This window comes from Pongo pygmaeus, chromosome 15 (assembly GCF_028885625.2).
Source record: "Pongo pygmaeus isolate AG05252 chromosome 15, NHGRI_mPonPyg2-v2.0_pri, whole genome shotgun sequence".
Classification (NCBI taxonomy): domain Eukaryota; kingdom Metazoa; phylum Chordata; class Mammalia; order Primates; family Hominidae; genus Pongo; species Pongo pygmaeus.
This window is the reverse complement of record NC_072388.2, coordinates 51847510-51875351: the sequence shown is the minus strand read 5'-3', so window position 1 is coordinate 51875351 and position 27842 is coordinate 51847510. Positions and strand designations below refer to the sequence as shown.

General features: G+C 41.6%; 1 long non-coding RNA gene across 1 annotated transcript; it reads right to left on the bottom strand.

The window, feature by feature from the left end:
* Window positions 1–4222: 4222 nt before the first annotated feature.
* LOC134738146 (uncharacterized) lies at window positions 4223–26226 on the bottom strand. The gene is made up of 2 exons (XR_010123711.1): window positions 23997–26226; window positions 4223–4642 (listed from the first exon to the last, which is right to left on the bottom strand). It is a non-coding gene; the product is annotated as an uncharacterized LOC134738146 (long non-coding RNA).
* Window positions 26227–27842: the final 1616 nt, after the last annotated feature.

Below are 27842 nucleotides of genomic sequence, written 5' to 3'. Positions count from 1 at the left end.
TCTTGACCTCGTGATCCACCTACCTCAGCCTCCTAAACTGCTGGGATTACAGGTGTGAGCCACAGCGCCCAGCCCGAAGAAAACTTTTTGAATGTAAAAATAAAATTCCTTGAGTTGTTAGATTAGAGAAAGTAAACCCATCCTTAACTCACTTTAATTTAGAAGTCAGTGTGAATTGGTAAATAGTTACTTTTGCATGATAAATTAAATGAGTTTTGCTACTTATAATCATATATAGCAATTCTTTTATCAGAATGTCCAGGTAGCAGCTCCTCTGGTTCTGTTGACCATGAAAAGGACCCTTGTCTATAGTATGACTTGAAACCAGAAGGCAGAGCATTGTCTTGCTCACGCTCAGCTTGGAATATGCATATCCAGTGACTCAAATTTTTTGCCACTCTGCACACATCTTCAAATGACTAGGAAAGTGTGATACATCTTGATTTTTGGGGTTACAAATAAATGTTAGCTCATAGGTAAATTCACAAATTCAGAATCCATGAATAATAAGGACCAATTTTACCAAAAGGCACTCAATTGTATACTTTAAAAGTTAACTTTATGGTATGTGAATTTGTGAATTATATCTCAATAAAGCTCTTTTTTCTTTTTTAGTTTAAACTTAGTTTTTAAAAATTAGTTAAAGATAAAAAAAGAAAGCTGGGCATGCTGGCTCATGCCTGTAGTCCCAGCTACTTAGGAGGCTGAGGCAGGAGGATTGCTTGAACTCAGGAGTTTGAGACCAGCTTGGGCAACATAACATAATGAGACCTTGTCTCTAAAAAAAAGAAGAAAGAGAAGAAGACTATTGAGTGTTTCAATGGGCATTTCTATACTCAACATATAAAACTCATGACTGACCAGCCACAGTTGCTCATGCCTGTAATCCCAGTACTTTGGGAGTCTGAAGCAGGTGGATCACTTGAGGGCAGGAGTTCAAGACCAGGCTGGCCAACATGGCGAGACCACATCTCTACTAAAAATGAAAAATTTAGCTGGGTGTGGTGGTGCATGTCTGTAATCCCAGCTACTTGGGAGACTGAGGCATGAGAATCACTTGAACCCAGGAGGCAGAGGTTGCAGTGAGCCGAGATTGCACCACTGCATTCCAGCCTGGGCAATAGAGCAAGATTCTGTCTCATAAATAAATAAATACATACATACATATAAACTCATGACTGTCTGGCTTTTTTTTTTTACTCCCATGTATTCTGTGAGACAGAAAAATACCATGCTGTTCCCCGAAAGAATGAGATTGATGAGTAGGCAGAGGCAGAGCAGGAGGAGACCCAGAAAGAGGACTTCCTAGGCACATTACAATGCTCCACATTCCAGTCCTACCCTTTTGAGGCCTGCTTGTTCATCTTTCTTTGATCCCACTGTAATCAATTGCTTAAGCTGGCTCAGGTAGGTTTCTATTTCTTGCAACCAAAATAATTATAACTAATACTGTAACCACCCAATGGGTTCACCTTGCCCACTGCCTAGACAGAGCTGATTTATCAAGACAGGGGAATTGCAATAAAGAGTAATTAATGCAGAGCCAGCTGTGCAGGAGACCGGAGTTTGATTATTACTCAAATCAGTCTCCCTGAGCATTCGGGAGCAGAGTTTTTAAGGACAACTTGGTGGGTTGGGGGAAACCAGTGAGCCAGGAGTGCTGATGGTCAGGGATGAAATCATAGGGAGTCGAAGCTGCCTTGTGCTGAGTCAGTTCCTGAGTGGGGACCACAAGATCAGGTGAGGCTAAAGTTAGTCCTACAAAGTCAATCTAGTCCGCGGGCAGGAAGGAGGTCTGCTTTGGGAAAAGGCTGTTATCATCTTTGTTTTAAACTACAAACCATAAACTAAGTTTCTCCCAAAGTTAGTTCAGCCTATACCCAGGAATGAACAAGGACAGTTTGGAGGTTAGAAACAAGATGAAGCCGATTAAGTTAGATCTTTCATTGTCTCAGTCATAATTTTGCAAAGGCGGTTTCAATCCAACAGATTTTTAGCCACTTTTCTGGGATTATTTGACAAAACAATGAATGAGTATAATTAGTTCTTCAACTAGAACTTAAACAGATATTAAGATGACTGAAGCATCAGACTGTGAATTCCTTGAGGGCAAGATGTTAGCTTTTCATCTTTGGTCTACCTTAAATTTAGACTTGCCATCCATTTAGCATAAGGAAAATGTTGAAATGTAAATAAATGTTGAGTGATATAAGGTATTCCTGGCACTGCAGGCTGTGCTGCATTAGAATCCCTGGAACAAGCCCTCGTTTATGAATGATAACAACTTGGTGTGCGGTCCTGACTATATCACCAACTAGCTGTGAGAACTCAGTAAAATGAGGAGAGCAGAAAAATCATCATAGGTTTCTAAGGCCTCTTGCAAGTCTGATATTTTCTCTTATGTAAATTAAACATACTTCTAAAAATAGTTTATATGATTGATTATCTTACTTCCTGGCCTGGAAGAAGGAGTGTAGTAAGATAATCAATCATATATAAACCTTCTTCCTTCCTCCCTGATAGAAGACAAACGTCAATTTAGGCTGGCTCAGTCCAGTGCATCCCAGATCAAGTCAGTGTCCAACTAAGCACAATTCTAGCTCTCAGCTGAATTGGCAAATCCCTATTAAGATTAGAATACACAATTAAGGTGTTATTTTAGTGGAGAGACAGGGTATTTTTATTTTAACAGGACTAAAAAGAAGGTAAGCTTCATTCCCTCTTCACAAACATTTATTTTCTCCACTGTTCAAGAGCCTAAGGCCTAAGGGAGCATTTCCCAGGTGACCAGAGCTACTAGTGCACTGCAGTCTGGAAGGGTCAGGGTGAAGCAGTGGTTTTCAAACTTTAGCTTGCAACAGAACCACATGGAAGGCTTGTCATAATCAGATGGCTGGGCTCCACCCCAGAGTTCCTGATTCAGTAAGTCCAGGATGGGGCCAGAAATTTTGCATTCCTCACAAATTCCCACAGGGAATGAACTGTTGATTGTTGGTTCAGAATCTTACTTTTAGAACCAGGGAGGTAGAGAACCTCAGGGAGTTGATAGTTGGAGCCAGGTTATTTTATCTCTGAGAGGTTGTCAAATTGGAACATTATTTAATATATCAGAGATAGAGGTAAAGAGAACCTCCATAAATGTTTTCATTGTGGTCTTCACCTTTCCTATTTTTAACTCTCCTAAAGAGCTAGAGCTTTCTAGATCATTAAGTGTATCTCCTTTCAAAGCCCCATGACATGACGTACCAATTGAAAGAAACCTGTTCCCTCTTGAATCATCTATTTGATGGCTATGTAATGTGAGAATAGCTCTTTAATGAAACCAGTACATTTAAGCCTTTCATAAACGTTTTATGCCACTTCCTTTATCAATAGAGACCCCCTCTCCCCAAGTTAATCTTAAAAATGCAGTCTTCTGACACTCCTTTATGAGTGCCTACTATGTACAAGGAATCAGATTAGGGACTATGGGAAATACATACTGGCTGCAACACAATTATATTGTATTGTGGAGTTAAGGGTACAAAGCAGAAGATGGCATGTGGCCTTACAAGGGTGCAGGCAAAGTTCTATAAGGGTCCAGGAAGGGTCATACTTTGAGGAAGGAATCACAGATAGCTTCATGGTATGGATTTATTTTTCTCAAGGTTTTGAGCATCTGGAAATTTGGCCCTTTGTTACTTGGTGTTTAATGCTTTTTATGGTACTACGAATGATTTAAGCTAACATCAGTGGTATAACATTGTATCTTTAAGAAATAAAAAGGAGAAAGCTGCATAGGACAGGAGAAAGTAAAGGGTTATTCACTGAATGGGAACCTGGAAGTCATAGTAGCATAACTGATTACTCACAGTAGTTCAACGGAACTCCCTATTCTAACCTTGTCTCTTCTTCCATCATAAACACACACACACACACACACACACACACACGCACACACACACCTCCCACCCACACTGCTCTTTCAGCCTACCCATGTGCTAAGCCAGCTGGGCAATTGCAATTTTAGAAAGAGCAGAGCCAAGAGGTGCACAAAAACACATTAGTCACCTTATAAACCAGAGCTGTTGAAACAAACATACTTGCAGTTTCACTGGAACTATTCATATTTAACACTAGAATAAATAGTGTTGTGCATACTAATCTCTTGAGTATTTCAAAACGGATATGTCAGAATATGAGTGAAATTCAAACTGTGACATAACTTTCTACTCAATGTGTATTTAGTTCAATTAGATATATAATTCTGATCATACTTAAAATTGAGATGGAGGGTACAGTATCTCCAAATTTTTAGCAGCAGGTGGGAAGAAAGTGCCTATCACATTACTATATTATAAAGAAAATTTTAGGCCAGGCATGGTGGCTCACACCTGTAATCCCAACATTTTGGGTGGCAAGGTTGGAGGATTACTTGAGTCCAAGAGTTTGAGACCAGCCTGGGCAACATAGTGAGATCCTCTCTTTACAAAAATTAAAAAAAAAAAAAAATAGCCAGGCATGGTGACATGCACCTGTAGGCCCAGCTACTCCAGGGGCTAAGGTGGGAGGATGACTTGAGCCTGGGAGGTCAAGGTTGCAGTGAGAAGTGATCATGCCACTGAATTCCAGCCTGGGTGACAGAGCAAGACCCTGTAAGAACCTGTTTGGAAAAAAAAAAAAAAAGGAGAAAATTTTAAATGTGGTCTTCATACATAATGTTATGTTTTTTTGATATTATTTAATTAACATAAGTATATTTCACTTCTAAAGTCAGAGTAGAACAAAAAAGGCTGTATTATAACAGAGTTCTGTTTTTTAAACCAAGTGGGCGACTCTCTCTTGAGTACACCCACACTCCCCTTTTTTGAGTGTGTACTTTTCATGAAAAAAAAAAAAACTGGGCACAGTGGCTCACACCTGTAATCCCAGCATTTTGGGAGGCTGATGCGGGAGAATCGTTCAAGACTAGTCCTGAGGACTCAGCAAGATTCAGTCTCTATTAAAAATTATATATATACATAATTTTCTATATAATATAAATATATATAACATATTATACACAGACACACACACACCCCCCAAGTGAATGATTTTTCAGTTTCCTTTTAATTCTAGATCCTTGAAGACCATTAAACTCCTATCTTTTATTAGATGATTGTTTGAGGCATGTATAATCATACCTTTTAACTGCTGCTGGTGATCAGGTATACTAGTCCACTCAGAGCTAAGCTCCCCTCTTATACAACATTTGAGAAGAAATATGTTTGAATTATTTACAGAGCAAAGGTTGTGCCAGTGGAACTGAGGCAATAGCAATGTAAGCAGAAATATAGAAATCTATGTGGTATAATAGAAAGCATAATATTAAGTTCTGTCACCAACTAGCTGTGAGACTTTGAATAGCTCACTTCAGATCTCTGGGTCTTAGTTTCTTCCTCTATAAAACAGAGTAATTGGACTTGATAAGTGGTTCTGAACTAGAACAGGCATCAGAACCATTAGGAGAGCTTCTTAAAAGCATCCATGGGCCAGGCACAGTGGCTTATGCCTGTAATCTCAGCACTTTGGGAGGCCGAGGTGGGCGGACCATGAGGTCAGGAGATTGAGACCATCCTGGCCAACATGGTAAAACCCCGTCTCTACTAAAAATACAAAAATTAGCTGGGTGTGGTGGCGGGTGCCTGTAGTTGCAGCTACTCAGGAGGTTGAGGCAGGAGAATCGCTTGAACCTGGGAGGTGGAGGTTGCAGTGAGCCGAGATCATGCCACTGCACTCCAGCCTGGGTGACAGAGCAAGACTCCATCTCAAAAAAAAAAAAGTAAAAGAAAAGGAAAAGCATCCATGCCAGTCCCCCATGCCCAGTTATACCCCACACCACCAACCCATCCCAGGCCTGGCAGGTGCTCTCCAACAAAATTCTCTAGGTCATTCTGGATAGACTTCTGGATTCTTTCCACCTCCCATCTAAGAGTCTCTAAGCTATGAAATATGTCTTTATTTTCTCTCACGTTATCTCAAAGTGGAGCCAAGTAAGAGAAGCACTTAAGGCACTTAAATGGAAACTTGAATATTTATTAAACAAAGATGTCTTCCTACCTTATTCTGGTTGAAATCCTAGAATTCAAGCTCCCAGAGGCCATTGCAAACTTAGGCTATATCTAGAGCTTTAAAAATGAGACATGATTCTATATTCTTTTAAAACTTTCAAATCTGTACTGGCCTCAACATTTGTTCTGTTTCATACTGGAATGTCTTTTTTTTTTAGTTAAAATTTGTTCAGAAAAAAAAAAAATGTATCCTTTCTAGCTTGAATAGTCATTTAATCATAATCAAAATTACATTGGTTAAATGCCTTATTCTGCCTGATACAATGCTAGAAAATTCATAAAACGAGAAAAAAATCATTCCTGGTCTCTGAAAATACGTTTCAAAATCAATAGCATAAATAGCCAACCTTGAAGGTTTATGGTTTCATGATTCAAGATACAGAATTTCATGATGCATCATGAATTCTTTTTTTTTCCCAAAGCACTTGAATATTTATTACTTATTTTTATCCACAGATCAGCCTTTTGAAATACAATCAGAAGGCATTTTCATTCTTATACAATAAACTAAAAAAACAGATTAGATTCCTTGTTTTCTGTAAACAACGAGTTTGGGAAAGGTAGATAAGATTTATAGCCCTAGTGCCTAGCACAACATAGGTGCTCAATAAATATTTGAATAACTGGATGTGTTGCCTTCTTTCTCCAACTAACTCTCCCAGGCAAGCAAGCAGCAGGTTACCTGGACTCATCTGAATCCTCACACGCGATACCATGAGAATGAGTATCCACTCTCTTGGCTTGGAGTTGCTGATTTCTGGGGTTTTCAAGTGGTAATGCAGTGAATAGACCAGGAGAGACACTGCGGACATGTAATCGCATGCCTTATTATTTTCACTGACTTCAAGGATGCTTTTAATTACCTCCTGATTCCTGGGGCAGCCTCAGCCTCGCTGCCTTTTATAGCAGCTGTAGCAGCTACAATTTTGGAATAGTTGACAGCTGTTCACACTTATTCATCTTTGTGCAGCATCTAACACAGGGCCTGGATTTAGGGGTTCAATAAACATTTGTTCAATTGAATTACAGATGGTGCTAGGTCTAAAAAATACTGATGTGTGGCTCCCATGCCTAGAGATTCAGACTTAATTGGTCTTCAGTATGGCCTTGTATCAGTGTTTAACATTTTTTTTTAGGTGATTTGAAGGTGCAGCCAAGGCTTACAACTATTGAATAGTCTTCATATACCCTGTCCTTTATTAAGAGGGAGATTAGTAGTTCATAAAACACACACACACACACACACAACATGTTAAAGAGAGACTAGCATCTTAACAGAAAATTTCTCTCTAATGTAGTCAGAATTCAAAGCTCAGAAAATAGCAGGAGGACATTCAGAGAGAAATAAGCACAAATGCCACTGACTTTATGAAACCTTTCAATGGCATTGCTTTGTTCCTAAGATACGGCCCAACATTCTTTGTTTGCTTATTTTTTGAGATAGGGTCTGTCACCCAGGTGGAGTGCAGAGGCACAATCACAGCTCACTGCTGACTCGATCTCCCAGACCCAAGTGGGAGACTCAGCCACCAAAGTAGGTGGGACTACAGGCATATGTCACCATGCTAATTTTTTTCTTAATTTTATCTTTTGTAGAAATGAGGTCTCATAATGTTGTCCAAGCTGGTCTCAAACTCCTGGCCTGAAGCAATCCTCCTGCCTAGGCTTCCCAAAGTGCTGAGATTACAGGTGTGAGCCACCACATCTGGCCTGGCCCAACATTTTCTCATGGCTACAAAGCCTCTATCATGACACCCCAAGCTGGCTTTCCAATCTCATCTGGTGCTGCCTCCTCCCTCACCTTCTTTGCAGCCTGCCTGCTGGCCTTTTCTCAGTTCCATGGTCTGCCATGTCCCTTCCCACTTTGGACCCTCCCAGCTAGAATACTGTTCACTCCTCATTCTTACTTTCATCCCACCCATCCTACTCAAGCCTTTACCTTGCCAGCTCCTAAGCACTGTGGGAGTCCATCATTGAATGTCATTTTGTCAGAGAAGAATGCTTTCCTTGACCCCTCGGAATAGAAGTTATGCCTTGGCTCAGCACCTGTCATAGCACTCATTACAGCTATCATCAATTATTTATTTGGTTAATTGTTTAACGTCTGTCTTCTTCACACAGGAATGGGATTGGATTGATCTTGTTTGCCCCTCAATGAGCCTCTGCTACTGAATCATTCTGCAACTTTGGACATATTATTTAACCTCGCCAAGCTTCAAGTTTCTAATTAGTAAAATGGTAATATCAGTACTACTTATCTCATAGGATTGCTGTAAGAATTAAATGAGATCGTTCCTGCAGAAGGCTTGTGGTTCAGTGCCTATGACATAGTAAGTGCTAAAAAAATAAAAATAAAAAAATAAGGATGATTATTCTGAAAAGGTCTTTAGCTTAGACATGTTTCAGATGGCCTCTTAAGGCCCCTTCCAAACTCCCTCTCACAACTGTATGATGCCACATCATTTTGGAGTTTAGGGCTTAAATAACAGCTACTTTATTCCCTTCCAAAATATGTAATCAAATCAGAAATAAAACACAGGAGACAGAAAAATAAATATCAAATTGTTAACTTTAAAACAGATAAAACTCATTGGATAATGTGACTTTAGATATGAAACCAAAGGGGCTCATTAACACCCCTCCCCAAATTGAATTTGCCTCTCTTTATGGGCAGAGATGCTTCAGCAGGCAGACCACAGGGAATAGCAGAAAATGTAGGCATTCTGGGTATAGACTGGCTCTGCAAGACAAACCCAAAAGGCACTGAGCTAAGTGACTTCACCAGTCAGGTAAGTTATCACATCTCCTTGAAGGAAGAGAGAGAGAGCAGAAGATAAAATGTGTCCTGGTGTGCCTTTCTTTGCTGGGGAAGGGAGTGGATCATCTATTCCTTCTATGGAAATAGGAGTGGGAAAGAAGTACTCTCTCCCTCACAGTGTGGTTCCAATGCCAGTAGAATGGTATTTCTCAGAAGATAATTACAAAATTTACTTTGAAAAACAAGTCATACTGTACTATGGGTGATATTTCTGATAATGTTGAATGATTTATTTTGTCTTTTAAATCAGGTGGTGTCTCTAGGTGTCTGTATGGACAATAATGTTTGAGGATAACATCAAGAGTCTTAATCTGAGGCCCCTCATAGCTAAGGTCCAGGCTTACTCTGGCCTTCCAAGATCACTGCCAATCTCTTGCCCGTTCTTCAGGAGAGACCCTGATTTTCAAACCGGTGCAGGTCTGTGACCACTTTTTTACACCTGTTGATGTCAAAACGAGAAAAATAAATTTTGTAACTCCCGTGGTCTGAATGTTTGTGTTCCCCTAAATTCATATGTTGAAATCCTAACCCCTGTGGTAATGGTATTAAAAGGTGGGGCCTTTGAGAGATGATTAAATCATGGAGTCAGACCGCTAAAGAATGGGATGAATGCCCTTGTATAACAGAACTGAGAGAGACCTCACCCCTTCCACTATGTGAGTACGCAGCAAGAAGGCAGCAGGCTGTGAACCAGGAAATGGGCCCTCCCAGACCCTGAATCTACAGGCACCTTGATCTTGGACTTCCAGCCTGCAGACCTATGAGAAATAAATTTCTTGGCCGGGCGCAGTGGCTCACACCTGTAATCCCAGCACTTTGGGAGGCCAAGGCAGGAGAATCACCTGAAGTCAGGAGTCTGAGACCAGCCTGGTCAACATGGTGAAACCCCATCTCTACTAAAAATAAAAAAAATAGCAGGGCATGGTGGTGCGTGCCTGTAATCCCAGCTACTCGGGAGGCTGAGGCAGGAGAATCGCTTGAGCCCAGGAGGCAGAGGTTGCAGTGAGCCAAGATCACGCCATTGCACTCCAGCCTGGGTGACAAGAGCAAAACTCTGTCTCAAAAAAAATAAATAAATAAATAAAATTGTTGTTCATAAGCTACCCAGTCTATGGTAGTTTGTTATGGCAATCCAAACAAACTAAAACATAACCAATCACTTTTTTAGGGAAGCTAAATGTATAAGGCCTTATTAAAGATTATCACATAGTTTTTAAAACCATGGACTTTGGAGAAATAAATCCAAATTCTGACATTACTGTATGACTTAGAACATATTACCTCTTTGTACCTCAATGTCCTTATCTATAAAATGGGAACAATAACAGTATCCATCTCATAAGGTTGTGTGAGTAAGAGTACCTTCAAATAATTTAGGTCAGCATCTTGCCTATGTGTTCAGTAAATGTTAGCCACTATTATTCAGTTTGAAAGACCATTGTTTATTCTGGAATTATATCTACTTTATCACTTTGGTATTAAACTGTCTCTTCATAAAATTATATCAATTGTTTCTAGCAAATCCCTTTTTCAATTTCCTTATCTGACAAAATTAAAAGTTGGCAAATTATAATTGTCCGTCCAATTTTTGTTTTTAAATGTAACCGATGCATAAAAAACAAAGCATAAGAAGTAAACTAGAGGTTCCTCTTCAAAGACTTTCCTCCCCATCTAATTAAGAATAGTAACTTCTCTTAGAAGCAAAATTTATTCAAAGACCTGTGCTAACATTCTTTAATATCCGCTAGCCATAATAAAGAAATCAGTGTACTTTATGTTCTTAGCTCCCACAATTTAGCCTAAATATTTGCCCTGGCATGCTTACACTAGTCCAAGCAAGCATTAGGTTATAGCCTGTTCCTCTTCCTTATTTGAAGGTGTTTTTACCTTTCTCAGCATTCCACAAGTTACTGCCTCCTTCCTTTGTTCTCCTCTGCCTTTGCCTCTTTTAAAAAGTTCTAAGTTGCTAGCCAATCAGGACAAATACAGAATGTGAGGTCCCATTCCAGCCAATGGAAACTGGACACAGCAGTAAAGTGGACCATCAGGTTATAAATGACCCTGTCTCCTTTGTTTGGTGCATTCTCGTGGCAAAACTGCTGGCGAGTGTACCCTTTCTGCAGAAAGTATAAAAATGGCATTGCTGAGGAAATTAAATTTATGTTCAAGTGCTATTTCTTTACAGCACCAAGGAACAACCATTACAAATAAAAGTATCTAGAAACCACTTCTAAAAGGGAAAATTAAGCTATTTTTCTCCTTCTCACACACTCATGGAACACTTTTATGACCAAATGTGTTGTGGATTTTCCCCCACACACCAAGCAATTCTCCAGTAGTGTCTCCAGCTGAGTGTGTTCTAACTCAACCCGGCACTGTCTACTTAGAGATAGTGTCAGATCCCACAGACTGTGGGCTCAATCCCGCAAGACTGCTCCCTAACTCAGATGCCAATCTGAAGTAGTAGATTGTCACCTATACTGATGACTGACAAGCTATAAATCAGGGCTCCCTCTAGCCCCTCCTCAGGTTCAATTAATTTGCAAGAGTAGCTCACAGAATTCAGGGAAACACTACTTACATTTGCCAGTTTATCGATGAAAGATATTTTAAAAAGATAAAAAGGAACACCAGATGAAGAGAATCATGGGGTGAGGTGTTGGGGGAGGTGCAGGCCTTCCATGCCCTCTCCTGGGCACCACCCTCCAAGAACTTCCACTTGTTCAGCTATCTGAAGCTCAACCCTTGTTGAGGAGTTTTTAGAACTTAATGTCCAGCTCCCACCCCCTTTCCTGGAGGTTGATGCTGAAACTTCCAACCCTCTAATCCTCTAATCGCTTGGTCTTTCTGGTGATTTGGTCCCATCCTGAGGCTATCTAGGGGCCCTACCCTAAGTCACCTTATTAGCATAAACTTCCTCATTATCAAAGGGGCTCCCTATGAATAAGAAAAGACATTTCTATAACTCAGGAAATTCCAAGTGTGTCAGGAACTGGAGACAAAGATCAAAGATACTGCTTGTATTTCATATTATACCACACCACTGAACTACAGTGCAGTGCTTCCCACTTTCCTTTTATGAAGATCTTAAAGCTAAGGAGATAGAAATAAATATATATATATATATACTAATTAACTTTTAGAATATTACCAACTCTCCTGCCCCTTTATCCACATAATTTGTCTTTGTTGCAATGTAGTATCCTACCAAGGTTCTGTTAAAGGATTTGCACAAAGGTCTGGAGGGCTCTGTGAAAATGTTGATGGGTTAAACAGTCTTCATTCATGGGTAATTATTCTGCCCATTTTCCTTGATGTGGCATCATGCAGTCATGAATTTATGATAAACATGTAATTGTCCTACAAATTCTTCCTGCCTGCTGAACAGACAAAATCAATTCACTGAGACCATGGCTTAAGTAGAGAAAAAGTTTAATTGACCCAAGGCCAGCCCACATGGGAGAACTGGAGTTATCACTCATATCAGTCACCCTAAAGGCTCGGATGTTAGGGGTTTATATGGACAATTTGGTGGGCAGAGGGCTAGGGAATGGTGCTGCTGATTGGTTGGGATGAAATCACAGGGGTGTGGAAAACTATCTTCATGCACCAAGTCCATCTCTGGGTTTGGGCCACAGGATCAGTGGAGTTTAAGTGTACTCAGTCTGAAAAACATCTCAAAAACACCCATATTAGGTACTACAACAGTGATGTTATCTATAGGAGCAATTGGGAAGGTCACAAACCTTGTGACCTCTGGCCACATGAGCCCAGAGTGGTAAGGGATTAGAAACTACATCTACCTCTTAGCAGAGTGCAGACCCCTCTCATAATCCTAACCTCGTGGACTTTCATTGCTTTTTCAAAAGCAGTTTAATTTTGGGAAGAGCTGTTATCATCCTTGCTTAAAGGTTAAACTATAAACTAAATTTCTCCCAAGGTTAGTTTGGCCTATGCTCAGGAACAATCAAGGACGACTCAAAGGTGAGAAGCAAGATGGAGTTAACTACCTCAGATTTCTCTTACTGTCATAATTTCACAATGGCAGTTTCAAATGCTCCTCATGATGATAATGTCTGTGGTGACAGTGATCCTAATATTCTCTGTCCCTTTGTTAGATATGAGTTCTAAATTTCTTTTCAAAGAATCAATATGTTAGTATGTTCAATTATTTGCCTTCTTTTAAACTTAACTTCTTCGTAAAGCAATGTTTTTCCATTACTTGCTCCACCCTGACTCATTCCGATTACCTGCTCCACCCTGACTCATTCCGATTACCTGCTCCACCTTGACTCATTCCAATTACCTGCTCTGTCATAACCATTTTTCCCCGCCAAACCACTTACCCCATCACTCTCTTTAAATTAGCCAATTGGAATTAGTTTAGCCTGTGTGTTCTAACCCTAGCCAACAGGGGAACGACACAGCAGCAGAGGCCATGTGCGTCAGGGATAAGAACGCCTTCCTCTCCCTTGTCCAAGTGTGTGCTCAACATTGCTCCATCTGTAAGGGCACACCCTTCTATAGAAGTGACTTGCCTTGCTGATAATTAAAAAGAAAATTTTATATTTGAGTGCTATTTCTTTTGCAGCACCAAAACTTTATTTATAACAATTTGGGGGCTCGCCTGTGATTACATTCCCCTCCAGGGGCGGTCTCTGGTTGTCTCTCGTGAGGAGATGCACCCCACCCCCTTGTGGCAGCCTCAGGGGTGAGAAATCAGGACCCACCCAGTGCGAGGAATAACCTGAGCTCTCAGCAACGTGGAAAGAAACTGGCTAGCAACCTAGCTTAAAGTATCCTCACATACTGCCGCGATGGCTCTGCACACAGACCAAGGAAGGAGAAGCCACAGGAGCCGGTAAAGTATTTCTTTGGTGGTCAGGACTAAGGAAAAAGTTAGGGGGCGGTAAAGCATTCATTGGTTAGGACATACCAAGGACAGAGAAACCGCAGGGGCAGTAAAGTATTCCTTAGTCGGGACTAGGGAAAGAAAGCTGCAGGGAGCGGTGAAGTATTCCTTAGTCAGGATGTCTTGGAGGTTAAAAAGAGGTGAGAAATCCCCATTGGGGGGGTGCTGAATCTCACAAAGAGGTGAGAAATCCCCATGAGGTGGGGCTGAACCTCAGAAAGCGGTGAGAAATCCCCATGGTGAGAGTGAACCTCAAAAAAAGGTGAGAAATCCCCATGGGGGGGGGTTGAACCTCAAAAAGGGTCAGAAATCCCCATGGTGGGGGGTTGAACCTCAAAAAGAGGTGAGAAATCCCCATGGAGGGGGTTGAACCTCACACAAACCTCTGGTAGTAAGAAAAATATTCAGAACTCCCCTTTCCTTTCTTCTCAGGGGAAGAAAGAGTAGCTCAACTCCCGCCAGTCCCTCTCGTAGGGGAAGGAGAAGGAGAAGGGAGAACAGCAGCATAAGCGGCTGGCAGAGGCAGGGAAAGACCAGCAGAGAGGAGAGAGAAAAGAGAGGCAGAGAGAGAGAGGAAGAGAGAGAGACAAAGACGGAGTCAAAGAGAGAGAGAGGCAGAGACAGAGAGACAAAGAGGGAGTCAAAGAGAGAGAGACAGAAAGTCAAAGAAAGAAAGAAAGAGGGAGATAGAAGTAGTGAAGAGAAAACAGTGTACGCTATTCCTTTAAAAGCCAGGGTAAATTTAAAACCTATAATTGATAATTGAAGGTCTTTTCCGTGACCCTGTAACACTCCAATACCACTTTGTTGTCAGTGTAAACAAGGGCATAGCCCGAAAGCACTGAGGCCACTGACAACCTGTAGCCTTCCTAATCAAAAATCCTTAACCCAGTAACCCACAGATGGCCCAAATGCATTCAATCTGTAGCAGCAACAGCTTTGCTAACAGAAGAAAGTAGAAAAATAACTTTTGAGGAAATCTCATTGTGAGCACACCTCATCAGGTCAGAACCATCCTAAGTCAAAAAAGAAAAGAAAAAAAGAAGCAAAAAGGTAGCTTACTGACTCAAGAACCTTAAAGCATAAGGCTATTCTGTTAGAAAAAGATGATTTAACATTAACCACTGAAAATTCCCTTAACCCAGCAGGTTTCCTAACAGGGATCTTAATTACTTTACAAAGGTCCAACCAGACCTAGGAGGAACTCCCTTCAAAACAGGACAATAGATGGTTCCTCCCTCCTGGGTGATTGAGGGAAAAAGACACAATGGGTATTCAGTAAATGATAAGGAAACTTTTGTAGAAGCAGAGTTAGGAAAATTGCCTAATAATTGGTCTGCTCAAACGTGCCAGCTGGTTGCACTCAGCCAAGCCTTAAAGTACTTACAGAATCAGGAAAGAGCCATCTATACCAATTATAAGTTAATATGGACTGAATGAGGTCTTATTAATAGCAAAGAATAATTGAAATCCCAAACTTACAAAAGTAACTTCACTTTACAAAAGTAAAGTTTGCTAAATGTTAACCGTGTAACATGTATTATCCTAACTTCTCATCTGTGGCCTTAGACAGCCTAGTCCACAGACACGAAGGAAGTTCGCTTTGGAAAAGAATGGTTATCATCTTTGAGAAAAAAAAGTTGGGGGGAGAATTTATGTAAAAAGGAATGTTATATGATAAATTCTTGTCCTAAAATAAATTAACCGATTGTTTAAAGAAAGGGATGTTTGCAACAAGTCAAAAAGTTGAGGCACGTCAAACAACTGTCTGTAAAAGCCATGAAAAAAAAAGTTATAACAGGGAATTTATGCAAGAAATGTTGTATAATTTAAAAGTAATTAGGCCTCCTGAATGTAAAACTATTGAAGAAACAGTTTATGTGCAAGGTGTATAAGGAAAGTAAAATATATTTTTGGTAAAAGGATTATAAGGAGGCATAAGAATGTGGATTTTTACCTGCATTAAAAGGTTAAAAAAATTTGTTTTAAAGGTTTAAGCGAGTTTTGAAATGTTAATTGTAAAGGAAATTCTGTGTGTAAACATATTGGCCAAAGTTAAAGGGGTATCATCCAGTTTTTCTGTGAACTGGACATTAAAACAAAAGCACAACAGGTTTTTCTTAAAGCACTAACCTGCTCTTTAATAAAAATTATAAAAGGTTAAAAAGAGACTATAAAAATCTTACCTTATGGTCAGACATTAAAAATTGAATAAATATGTCTACAAGGTTTTATTACAATTAAGTTTAACATTAATAACACACTAATATAAAGGTGAAATTTAGTTTATCTGGTATACAAATCATACAGGAAGCACTGTCAAATATAAAATGGTGTTTGGCTTTCTTTGGTCTAAAAAGTAATAAAAATAGGTGCTAAAGGAAATTTCTCAGTAAGAAGGCAGAAAGGACTATAAAGTCCACTGCTGATGTCCCTACATTTAAAACAAAAGGTCAATTTCTTAGAAATTATATACTTGGTTTATCTTCCATTTTCCTTTCCTTCAAAACTAAAAGTCTTTTAGCACAGGTACCACCCCTAGAATTTCTGGTAAACTAGCACCAGCCTGAGGATCACGTTCTCATCAAATAGTGGAAAGAAGGAAAACTCAAGCCAGCCTGAGAAGGACCCTACCTTGTGCTGCTAACCACCAAGACGGCTGTTTGTACAACAAAAAGGGGATGGAGTCTTCACAGTTGAGTCAAGAAAGTGCTGCCCCTCCAGAGTCATGGGCCATAGTCCCAGGGGAAAACCCTACCAAACTAAAGCTAAGAAAAATTTAACTCTCTTTCATCTATTCTATTACTCTTTCTTCTTTCCTCGCTCTATTGCTTACCATCTAGTTATTAATATAACCAAGTCAATTTCACCTCAAACTATTGCATTTAATGCTTGCCTTGTTATACCCTGTGGGGACTTGCCAACTCAAAGACAGCTCTCTACTTCAGAAAAGTAACTCTGTCCCTCCTAACTCTCCTCAGACTAGGCATTAGTGAATTGGGACCATTCAATCCAGGGAGATTTCAATAAAGACCCCAGTGTCAACCAGGAGTCTTGCTCCCCGATGTAGAGCTTTTATGCCATAGTTGGTCCAACATTCTGTGGACCACTAAAGAGCAAGGATGGATTGCCCCAATCTGCTTTTATAATTTCCTAAAACCATGCATTCATTTTACAGGAGGGACACCCTGCCCCCACCCCACCCCCCAACTGTCAGCTAAACCAGTGTAATCCTATAGAGGTTATCTCAAACCCTCAAAGTTCTTCCCTTTTTCTAAGCTGGTTCCCTTCTTTAAGCTGGTTTTATGGCATGGGGGCTGAGGTTTCAGAGAGAGACCCTATTGGATTCTTTGAAATGCATTTCTTTGATCCCCCGCCACCTGTACGTTTCTCTAAGCCTGCTTCCAAAACCTCTCACAATGGAACAACTGCCCCTCCTCCATCTAACAACAAGACCAAGACAGCTATCATAGAAGTAAAGACTTTAAACAAACTTTGGCAATTAAGACAGGATATCAAGATGCAAATCCCTGGTTGGAACGGATCAAATATTCCATCTGCACGTTAAACAAAAGCAATTGTTATGTTTGTGTGCACCGCAGGCCAGAGGCCCAGATTGTCCCCTTTCCACTAGGGTGGTCCTCCAGGTGACTGGGCGTGGGCTGCATGGTAGCTCTTTTCCAGGATTCTACAGCTTGAAGTAACAAGTCGTGCCACCCTCTGTCTCTGCTATATCCCGAAGTCCGGCACCCAGTGGGTCAGCCCCCAAGGGCCATCCAGCTTCCGTCTCCCAACACTAAGTTCACTTCGTGTCTCTCATTACAGGGAGGAAACTTAGCATTCCTTGGAGACCTGAAGGGGTGTGGTGAGCTTAAGAATTTTCAAGAGCTTACCAATCAGTCAGCCCTTGTTCATCCCCAAGTGGATGTGTGGTGGTATTGTGGCGGACCTTTACTGGACACTCTGCCGAATAACTGGAGTGGCACCTGTGCTTTAGCCCAATTGGCTATCCCTTTTACCCTGGTATTTCATCAACCAGAGGAAGGGAAAATAAGACATCATAAAGTGAGAGAAGCCCCTTATGGGTCTTTCAACTCTCACGCCTATTTAAATGCCACTGGAGTCCCACAGGGAATACCAAATCAATTTAAAGCCCAAAATCAAATAGCTGCAGGATTCGAGTCAATGTTTTGTTGGGTGACAATTAATAAAAATGTAAATTGGATAAACTACATCTATTACAACCAACAGTGATTTATTAACTACACTAGAGGTGCTGTTAAAGGAATAGCTGAGCAATTAGGGGCTACTAGCCAGATGGCTTGGGAAAATAGGATAGCCTTAGACATGATATTAGCAGAAAGAGGAGGAGTCTGCATCATGATTAAAACTCAATGTTGCACTTTCATTCCAAACAACACCGCCCCTAACGGAAGCATAACAAAAGCATTGCAAGGTCTGACTGCTCTACCCAATGAGTTAGCCATCAACTCAGGGGTAAATGACCCCTTTACAGAATGGCTAGAAAAGTGGTTCAGTAAATGGAAAAGAATAATAGCCTCAATTCTTACTTCCCTCACAGCCGTAATGGGTATACTTATCCTTGTCTGGTGTTGTGTTACACCATGCATCTGTGGGTTGGTGCAGAGGCTCATAAAAATGACACTTACTAAAACCTCCCTTAACTATCCTCCACCTTATCCAGAGAAGTTTCTTTTAGAAAATGAAGCAGAACAACTAAGCCAAGACATGTTAAAAAGTTTGAAAAGAACGAGCTGTGAGGAAATGCAAGAGGACGGGTTGTTAGATATGCGTTCTAAATTTCTTTTCAAAGCATCAATATGTTAGTATGTTCAATTCTTTGCCTTCTACTTTTAAACTTAACTTCCTTGTAAAGCAACCTTTTTCGATTACCTGCTCCACCCTGACTCATTCTGATTACCTGCTCTGTCATAACCATTTTTCCCACCAAACCACTCACCCCATCACTCTCTTTAAATTAGCCAATCGGAATTATTTAGCCTGTGCAGTCTAATCCTCGCCAATAGGGGAACGACACAGCAGCAGAGGCCATGTGCGTCAGGGATAAGAACCCCTTCCCCTCCCTTGTCCAAGTGTGCGCTCACCATTGCTCCATCTGTAAGGGCGCACCCTTCTGTAGAAGTAACTTACCTTGCTGATAATTAAAAAGAAAGTTTTATATTTGAGTGCTATTTATTTTGTGGCACCGAAACTTTATTTATAACACCTTGACTTGAGGCAATTGAGGCACTGAATGAACAAACTGTTCTTTTGAGACTGACTGCAAGACAATCGAGGAATTGGTGAAACAATTCACCAATTTCACCAGTGAAAACAAAACTTACTCTGATTTCCAGACTGACCTTATGAAATCACTGTTACTCTGATGGTCACTACTGGGAGGCAAAGTCATATTCTGAAATAAATTGGGGGTTAAATGAGGAAATGAGAACCCATGTAGTAAGTGAGAATCCATGTCAGCAGTAACACCCAGAAGTTTTTCTACATATTCCACTGAGATAAATTTTAAAAGTCCAGAGCATTTTCCCAGGACCCCCTTCTTACTTACATTGCAGCATTGCTGATTAAAATTGTGATTAATTCTGGCCAGGACCACAATTAAGTGGTAATATTTTATCATACAAACATGTAGTCCTTCGCTTAAAACCAATGTGTACGGGGATCTTTTACTATTAAACTATCTGGGCTCCTTTAACCTGTTCCTCCAAGCTGGCTCTAAGCATCTGGCACATCTCTTTGAATGGACAAAGGAGTGAGGCCAAAGCTGTAGTCCCTTGTTGTCTGAGCTCTTGATCTGCCTTCCCTGAAACCCTGCTTGCAGAGAAACAGAGAGATTAGGGAGATGCCTGGGTGCTGGGAATGTGACAAGTGACAGTTTCCATCAGCATTTATCTCTACTTGGCAAAAATAAGAAAGGTCTGGAAACAGGTCTCTGGTGGAACGTGTTGGCAATCACAAAGCATCCTGAGTTGTGCTTTGGAATCCAGCAATATATGTGTATTATCCATCATAACCAGATAACAATCCTCATAATGACTGTGAGAGTCACTAGAATTTGACCTTCTTTCATTGAAATAAGAGCAACCATTTATTGGCCAAGAGATTTATACGCATTGCCTTTAATCATTACAATAACCTCTAAGATAATCTATTTTATGCCTGAAGAAAACTGAGATTGAGGAAGATTTGATGATTTGTATAAGAGCACAAAGCCATAAATGTAAGGGGCCAGGGTTCCAATTTGGGCTTTTCTGGCTCCAAAGCCCAGGCTCTGTCCACTGCGCCAATCTGCCCCTTGCTAGGTACAAGGTAAGATTGCTCTCTGCAAGACCAGGCTGCATTTGTCAAACTGTCTTTCTAATTAACCTTTGTGCTCAAGTGTTTCTCAGAAAGGGCCACCCCATCAGCAATTCTTAAGTGTTTGGCTAGTTGTTTGTCCCAGACTGGTTAGTTTGTTTGTTTTCCTGTCATTTTTTCAAAATCCAAATCTAGGCATAATGTGTACATTTGTCTCAGTGGATCCATTTCTCCTGGGTCTGAAGCTAGCTCATCTCAACCATCCCTTCACCTTGGAAAAGTCTCCCCAAGCAAGCTTTGCTAACCATCAGCAAATAATCCCTGTGGCTACTACCACTTAAGAAGTACCTGATTCCGAAGGTATGTTCTCCTGATTTGTCACGTAGAAGAATGGAAGCATAGAACATTGTTATTTATTTATTTATTTAATTTATTTTTGAGACAGAGTCTCACTCTGTCACCCAGGCTGGAGTGCAGTGGCAGGATCTTGGCTCACTGCAATCTCCACCTCCTGGGTTCAAGTGATTCTCCTGCCTCAGCCTCCCAAGTAGCTGGGACTACAGGCTTCCACCACCACGCCCGGCTAATTTTTGTATTTTTAGTGGAGACAAGATTTCACCATGTTGGTCGGGCTGGTCTCAAACTCCTGACCTCAGGTGATCCTCCTGCCTCGGCCTCCCAAAGTGCTCAGATTACAGGAGTGAGCCACTGCACCCAGCCCCCAAATGGGGAAAACTAGAGCCTAGTTAAAACATCTTTCATTGTGTTTTACTCCCACTTATTTTTTATTTATTTTTTTTTTTTGAGACAGAGTCTTGCACTGTTGCCCAGGCTGGAGTGCACTGGTGCAATCTCACACTCACTGCAACCTCTGCCTCCTAGGTTCAAGCAATTCTCCTGCCTCAGCCTCCCAACTAGTTGGGACTACAGGCGCATACCATCACGCCTGGTGAATTTTTGTATTTTAAATAGAAACAGGGTTTCGCCATGTTGGCCAGGCTGGTCTCAAACTCCTGACCTCAGGTGATCCTCCCGCCTTGGCCTCCCAAAGTGCCACTGCACCCAGCCTGTACTCCCACTTCTGACTGCCATCACCCCAATTAGCTATATCAAGGTCCTCATGCCTGCGCAGTAACATACCAAGCGGAGGTCCTAAGGCTTGAGACATGCAGCCAATATCTGGCCTAGAGTGAAAATCTACAATCAGGAAGGTGGGAGAATGGTGCCAAAGCCCAGAATCCTGACCAGTCAATCAGTTGGAGGGTAGTCAGGACCAGAATCCTGACCAATCTGCTGGCTAAACAGATACAGATGCAATGAGACTAGCCAAATCTAGTAAGGAGACGTTAAACCAGATGTGGGCAAGTCAAGCAGGACAACGGTAGCCCAAGAAAATTTGAAGTAATACCTTGTGTACCGGGCTTGGCCCATTCTGCTGAGCCAAGGTGGAATGAAAGGATTCAACCATGTTGGAAAATCTTAGAGGTAACATTGTTTACAACTTTTGCACTGAGAATATAGGTGATTAGAAGTTACATCTGGGCTGGGCACAGTGGCTCATGCTTGTAATCCCAGCACTTTGTGATGCCAAGGCAGGTGGATCACTCAAGCCCAGGAATTCCAGACCAGCCTGGGCAACGTGGCAAAACCCCATCTCTACAAAAAATACAAAAATTAGCTGAACATGGTGGCGCACACCTGTGATTCCAGCTACTCAGAAAGCCAAGGCAGGAGGATTGCTTGAGCCCAGGACTGCAAGACCAGCCTGGGCAACATGGTAAGACCCCATGTCTACAAAAAGAAAAAAAAAAAAAATTCGAAGATCGGACAGGAACACTGACAATTTTGGCAGATTCCAGAATGGATAAATGATGACAACATTAGCCGGGCGTGGTGGTACATGCCTATAGTCCCAGCTACTCTACTCGGGAGGCAGAGGCAGGAGAATCACTTGTACCCAGGAGGCGGAGGTTGCAGTGAGCCAAGACTGCGCCACTGCACTCCAGCCTGGGTGACAGAAGCCAGACTCAGTCTCAAAAAAAAAAAGTTACATCTGAAAAGTATTAATTTAAGACATAAATACCTAAGGGTATATACCAAATAGCTACACTTGTAAATCAATTCTGACTGTATTTCAAAAAGCAATAAACAGCACAGTTGCATGGTAAGAATTTTTCAATAACACTAAAGAGACCAACCATTCTGGCTCAGTATCTTTAACCCCACAGCACATGCCAAGCATATATACAGCAAATGTCCTTTCCCATTTCCTCTTTTGGACTTTACCTGAGAAACCCTCAGTCTTCCCACTTCTCAACCTGTCTGAACACTTCCATGTACCAACCCTGTTTAATACCTGACTCTGACAGGCTCCTTCTGATGGCTGTTCTGCAGCTCTGCCCCTGATGGCTTGATTGGTACCCTTGTATACCAGCACTCTTCTGTATTGCAGCTGCTCCCTTCTTTGAGTTGTCCCTCCCTTAACTGATTTGTTCCAGGTTTCCAGGGAAATCAGAGAGAGCTCCCTCTCCTTTACTCTGAACCACGCAGTGATTACTCCAATAGTGAGAAATAGATAAAAATCTCTCCTTTCCAATTATCTTTTATTTTTTTGGATTTTTTCCTTTTTTTTTTCTCTTCCCAGAAAAATCTCAGGCACACTCCAATTATGTTCAATCCCATCTATAATGATCCATTCCTTTATTTTAAATGTGGGGGCTGCCTTTTTTTAAATTTAAGTATTTATTTTATTATTTATTTATTTATTGAGACAGAGTCTTGCTCTGTCGCCCAGGCTAGAGAGCAATGGCGCAATCTTGGCTCACTGAAACCTCTGCCTCCCAGGTTCAAGCAATTCTCCTGCCTCAGTCTCCCAAATAGCTGGGACTACAGGTGCATGCCACCATGCCTGGCTAATTTTGTATTTTTAGTAGAGACAGGGTTTCGCCATGTGGGCCAGTCTGGCCTCGAACTCCTGACCTCAGGTAATCCACCCACCTCGGCCTCCCAAAGTGCTGGGATTACAGGTGTGAGCCACTGCACCCAGATAAAATTTAAACATTTCTACAAGACAGAACATTTTAGTATGAATGAATATGTCTCAATTTTTAACCCTGGGTCCGAAGAGACCAAGATAATGCCGGGGAAGAGAAAGCAATAAAAAAAAAGAGAGAGAGACAAAAAGGAAACTAGAAGCACCAGACAACATCACTGCTTTCCAATTTTGCTATTAATATGAACAGCATTGAAGTTTTTCAAACAATATCCTATCTTAGCTACATCTTTAGAATGAGTAAGTCAAATAGTTTACAGGCTTATTATTGTCTTACACCCAAAATCAGGGACCCAAAATACAGACCCATTAATATTTGTGTAGTCGAATAATATTTTGAGCTATTAACCTAGAGTTCCTCTCCTTCCTCCCATCCCTTCTTCCCCTACCCTTCCCAGTATTTCTTAGTTCCACTTGCCCTTCCCTGAGCCCTAGCAGCTAGGACATTCCATCTTCACTGTCTCAAGGTAGAACCTAAGGAGCCTGCTAGGTCCTTCAGTTCTCCCCATTCAGCTGGATATGACAGAGTGTAAATGGCTGCATGATGTTTCCCCCTGCTCAGAGGGCCTCGCATTTTCTATAGGTCACTATGTCACTCAAAAAATACTACAAATGTAGCTGAGAGAAGGCTAGCAGGCCTGAAGAAGCCTTGAGCTTGGGACAAGGAAGACAAAACAGTGATCCATTGATCCACCATCGAAGATCGGACAGGAACACTGACAATTTTGGCAGATGCCAGAATGGATAAATGATAACAACATAAAACAGATGCTCCCAGCTCCTCACCTCCATTCTGACTCCTTGGCACAGGTGAACATCCCAGAACTCAGACGCTCAGCTTAATTTTCAACTACCTGGCAGAATAGAGAAAAAAAGGATGTTTCTTACACAATTGAATGTGTAGCCTGAAATGTACACCCGCTATGTTGGTTAATAGAACAAGGTGCAATGTGACCAAACAGAAGCACATGTTTAAGAAACAAGAAGACAAGGCACAAGCTGGACATAGAAGTACACTGAGAGCCTCTGCCTTACACGAGGTGAACCACAGGGTCCATGTACTGAGATGGCATCTGTAAGGGTCCTATCCCTAGGACTCCAGTACCAGGAACTCCTGCAGAAGCAGCACCTCCCACCTCAAGCTCCAGAGGCTTTGCCCAGTGTGAGCTGATGAATGAAGTTGGCTGGGAACATATTTCAGTTAGCAAGTATTATAATACATTTATTTCAGACCCCAACTTCTGAAAATTCTCTTGCAAGAACACTAAAGCTCAAACACTGTAAAGGAAAGAAAGGGGCCAGGGTTGGAAGAAGAATATAAAATAACATAAAACACAAAAATCAGATAATTGTGAAAATACAGAAGTATAAAAAAGAGATAATACATGAGATCATGGAAGTGGTCTGTAGGCCATATCCACCCTCTCCCAGTCCCCCGGGACACTCCTGCTACTTCAATAGCTATAGTTTCCTCTGGGTTGACGTGATATATCAAAGTTCAATTACTTACAATATTGGTTGATAGCAGTATGCCAGATGTCCCCATTTGATCAAACGGCCAAAAAGTTTATATAGTCGTGGATGCTGATTTGGGGGTTGGAAAAACAATTATAAAAGGCTGTAGGCTTGGCGTGGTGGCTCACGCCTGTAATCCCAGCACTTTGGGAGGCGGAGGCGGGCAGATCGCCTGATGTCAGGAGTTCCGAGACCAGCCTGGCCAACATGGTGAAACCCTGTCTCTACTAAAAATACAAAAATTAGCCGGGCATGGTGGCAGGCACCTGTAATCCCAGCTACTTGGGAGGCTGAGGCAGGAGAATTGCTTGAATCCAGTAGGCGGAGGCTGCAGTGAGCCAAGATCGTGCCACTGCACTTCAGCCTGGGCAGCAAGAGCGCAACTCTGTCTCAAAAAAAAAAAAAAAAAAAAGGCTATAGCTAAAAATGACTTTTAGCTCAGTTTGTTACAGTAGGTAGTCAGGCAGACATGAGCAGGGGAGGAGGCAGCACCCTCCCCACCCCCTACCAAGAATATCAGGCGATCATCGGGTGATGGTCAGGCGGTTAACTGTCTCCCTAAAATAATAATTGGTTGCAGCGAGCACCAGGGATAGGCGGTTTCCCAACAGATGGAAAAAACCTGAAACTGGTATCAGCAGCTTCCCAATAGTATCTCAGGAACTGGTTGAGTGGGCTCACAATGTACACTAAGAGGCAAAATGGGGCAGTTTAACTGGTATATGACCTCCTAGGAACATTCTGGTAAGGGAAGAACGCCTGGAGTGAGCATGCGTACAACGCCAGTAAACACACTGCGCATGCTCCCTTTCCAAGCGCTAGCAGGCCACTGCACATGCGGACAGCACACCCCCAAGGGAAGAATCAGGGCAGAAGGGAGGCAAGACCCTGGAAGTATACTTACATAGAAAACCCTAAGTTAAAAGGTCAAAGCGGACACTTGTCCTTCAACTCGCCTGCTTGGCCCTCTTCCAAGTGTACTTTCCTTCTTTTTTTCCCTGCTCTAAAGCTTTTTAATAAACTTTCAGTCCTGCTCTAAAACTTGCCTCGGCTGGGCGCGGTGGCTCACGCATGTAATCCCAGCACTTTGGGAGGCCGAGGTGGGTGGATCACTTGAGGTGAGGAGTTCGAGACCAGCCTGGCCAACATGGTGAAACCCCGTCTCTACTAAAAATAATACAAAAATTACCCTGGTGTGGTGGCAGGTGCCTGTAATCCCAGCTACTTGGGAGGCCAAGGCAGGAGAATCGCTGGAACCCAGGAGGGGGAGGTTGCAGTGAGCCAAGATCGGGCCACTGCACTCCAGCCTGGGCAACAGAGCGAGATTCCTTCTCAAAAATAAATAAATAAATAAACAAGTAAATAAATAATACTTGCCTCAGCCTCTCCTTCTGCCTTATGCCCCTCAGTTCAATTCTTTCTTCTGAGGAGACAAGAATTGAGGTTGCTGAGATTTGTACAGATTTGCCACTGGTAACAAATTTCCTCTTATTACAGATGAGAAAAAATCAGACCCTGTGAGACTGAAAGAGTTGCCAGAGGTCACATGTCTAATTAGTGGCAGAGCTGAGTCTGGAATCTAGGTTTCCTAATTTCCTGTCCCATACTTATCCCATTCCTTCATTCCCACATGCTGCTGTTAGCTACACATCTTGGAACACACCCGCTTTCCTTGATCTCTATCAAGAAGGCTAACGTTTTTTCCTTCTGTCTATGAAGGACACTGCTAAGGAGAGCTAGGACCAGCAAGGCCCAAAGCACCTACCTACAATAAGAAACAGAAAGTTACTATAATCCAAATATTCTGTTTCCCCATACCTAGAGCTCTGCCTGGTGGAGTTCTGAAAAAGGCCTCCATGCAATAACAATAAGTAATTTTTTTAAATTAATGAATTCTTTTGTCACTTGAGTACACTGATGGCTGGGGTGACAGCAAGCCTTAGTTGGGGAAAGGGTAAACCATCATTGCATCACCATGTCTTAGTGAGCTCTGGGGAACACAGTTAAAACAAAGTAAACAGAAGAAATCTGAGTGGGCAAAATAAGTTTTTGCTCAATGTTATTGCCAATTAAACAGAATTGCTGTTTGGTTATTTCTCTGATAGAAGGAAACAATATTTATGTCCACTTAGGAAAAGGGATCTTCTAAGATAAAGTTGAAATATTCTAAAAAATAAGTATCAGAAAATTCTTTGTCTTTGGGGAAAAGCCAAACTTAAGGAAGTCTCATTTCATTAGACTACCTTTGCAATAAAGCAGGACTATTAAAAATGGATGACATAGCCATTTTAAGAAGGCTGATAAAATTGTTCCTCTCAGCACCATAAGGCAGGGTGAGAAAAAAAATTGTTCCTCATGTTTCATGGACAAAAAAAAAGTACCTTTTGAAAATAGAAGTCCTCTAATTCTTGATGCTGGTGCCTCCTAATATTTGTGAAAGAAATTTCTTTAAAAGGACACCTCTATTTAATTTGAAAATGAGTTATTGGATGTTGTTGTGTTCTATGATTTTATAGAAAGTCTGGTGGTATAATGGCATCCCTCATCAGGAAGCAAGGTCTAGTGAGAGACAGTACAGTGAATGGAAGAAGTTAGCATGTAATTCAGTCCTTTCTTATGGGTTTATCCAAAGCTAGATCTCCAACAGTATGTCTACACAGACCATTTCTGGAAATGTTCCCTCATATTTACAGTTATGGCAGGCAGTATCATCTTTTTTTTTTTTGAGATGGAGCCTTACTCTGTCAACCAGGCTGGAGTGCAGTGGCACAATCTCAGCTCACTGCAACCTCTGCCTCCTGGGTTCACGCCATTCTCCTGCCTCAGCCTCCCGAGTAGCTGGGACTACAGGCACCCACCACCACGCCTGGCTAATTTTTTGTATTTTTTGTAGAGACGGGGTTTCACCGTGTTACCCAGAGTAGGGTCTCAATCTCCTGACCCCATGATCTGCCCACCTCAGCCTCCCAAAGTGCTAGGATTACAGGCGTGAGCCACTGCGCCAGGCCAGTCTCATCTTCTTTAATTCATCCTATATCGCATTGACTAATTAATCTTCCTTTTCCTTAAAAAAAGGTGGGGGGTGGCTGATATGATGTTACTCTCCTGATAAAATAT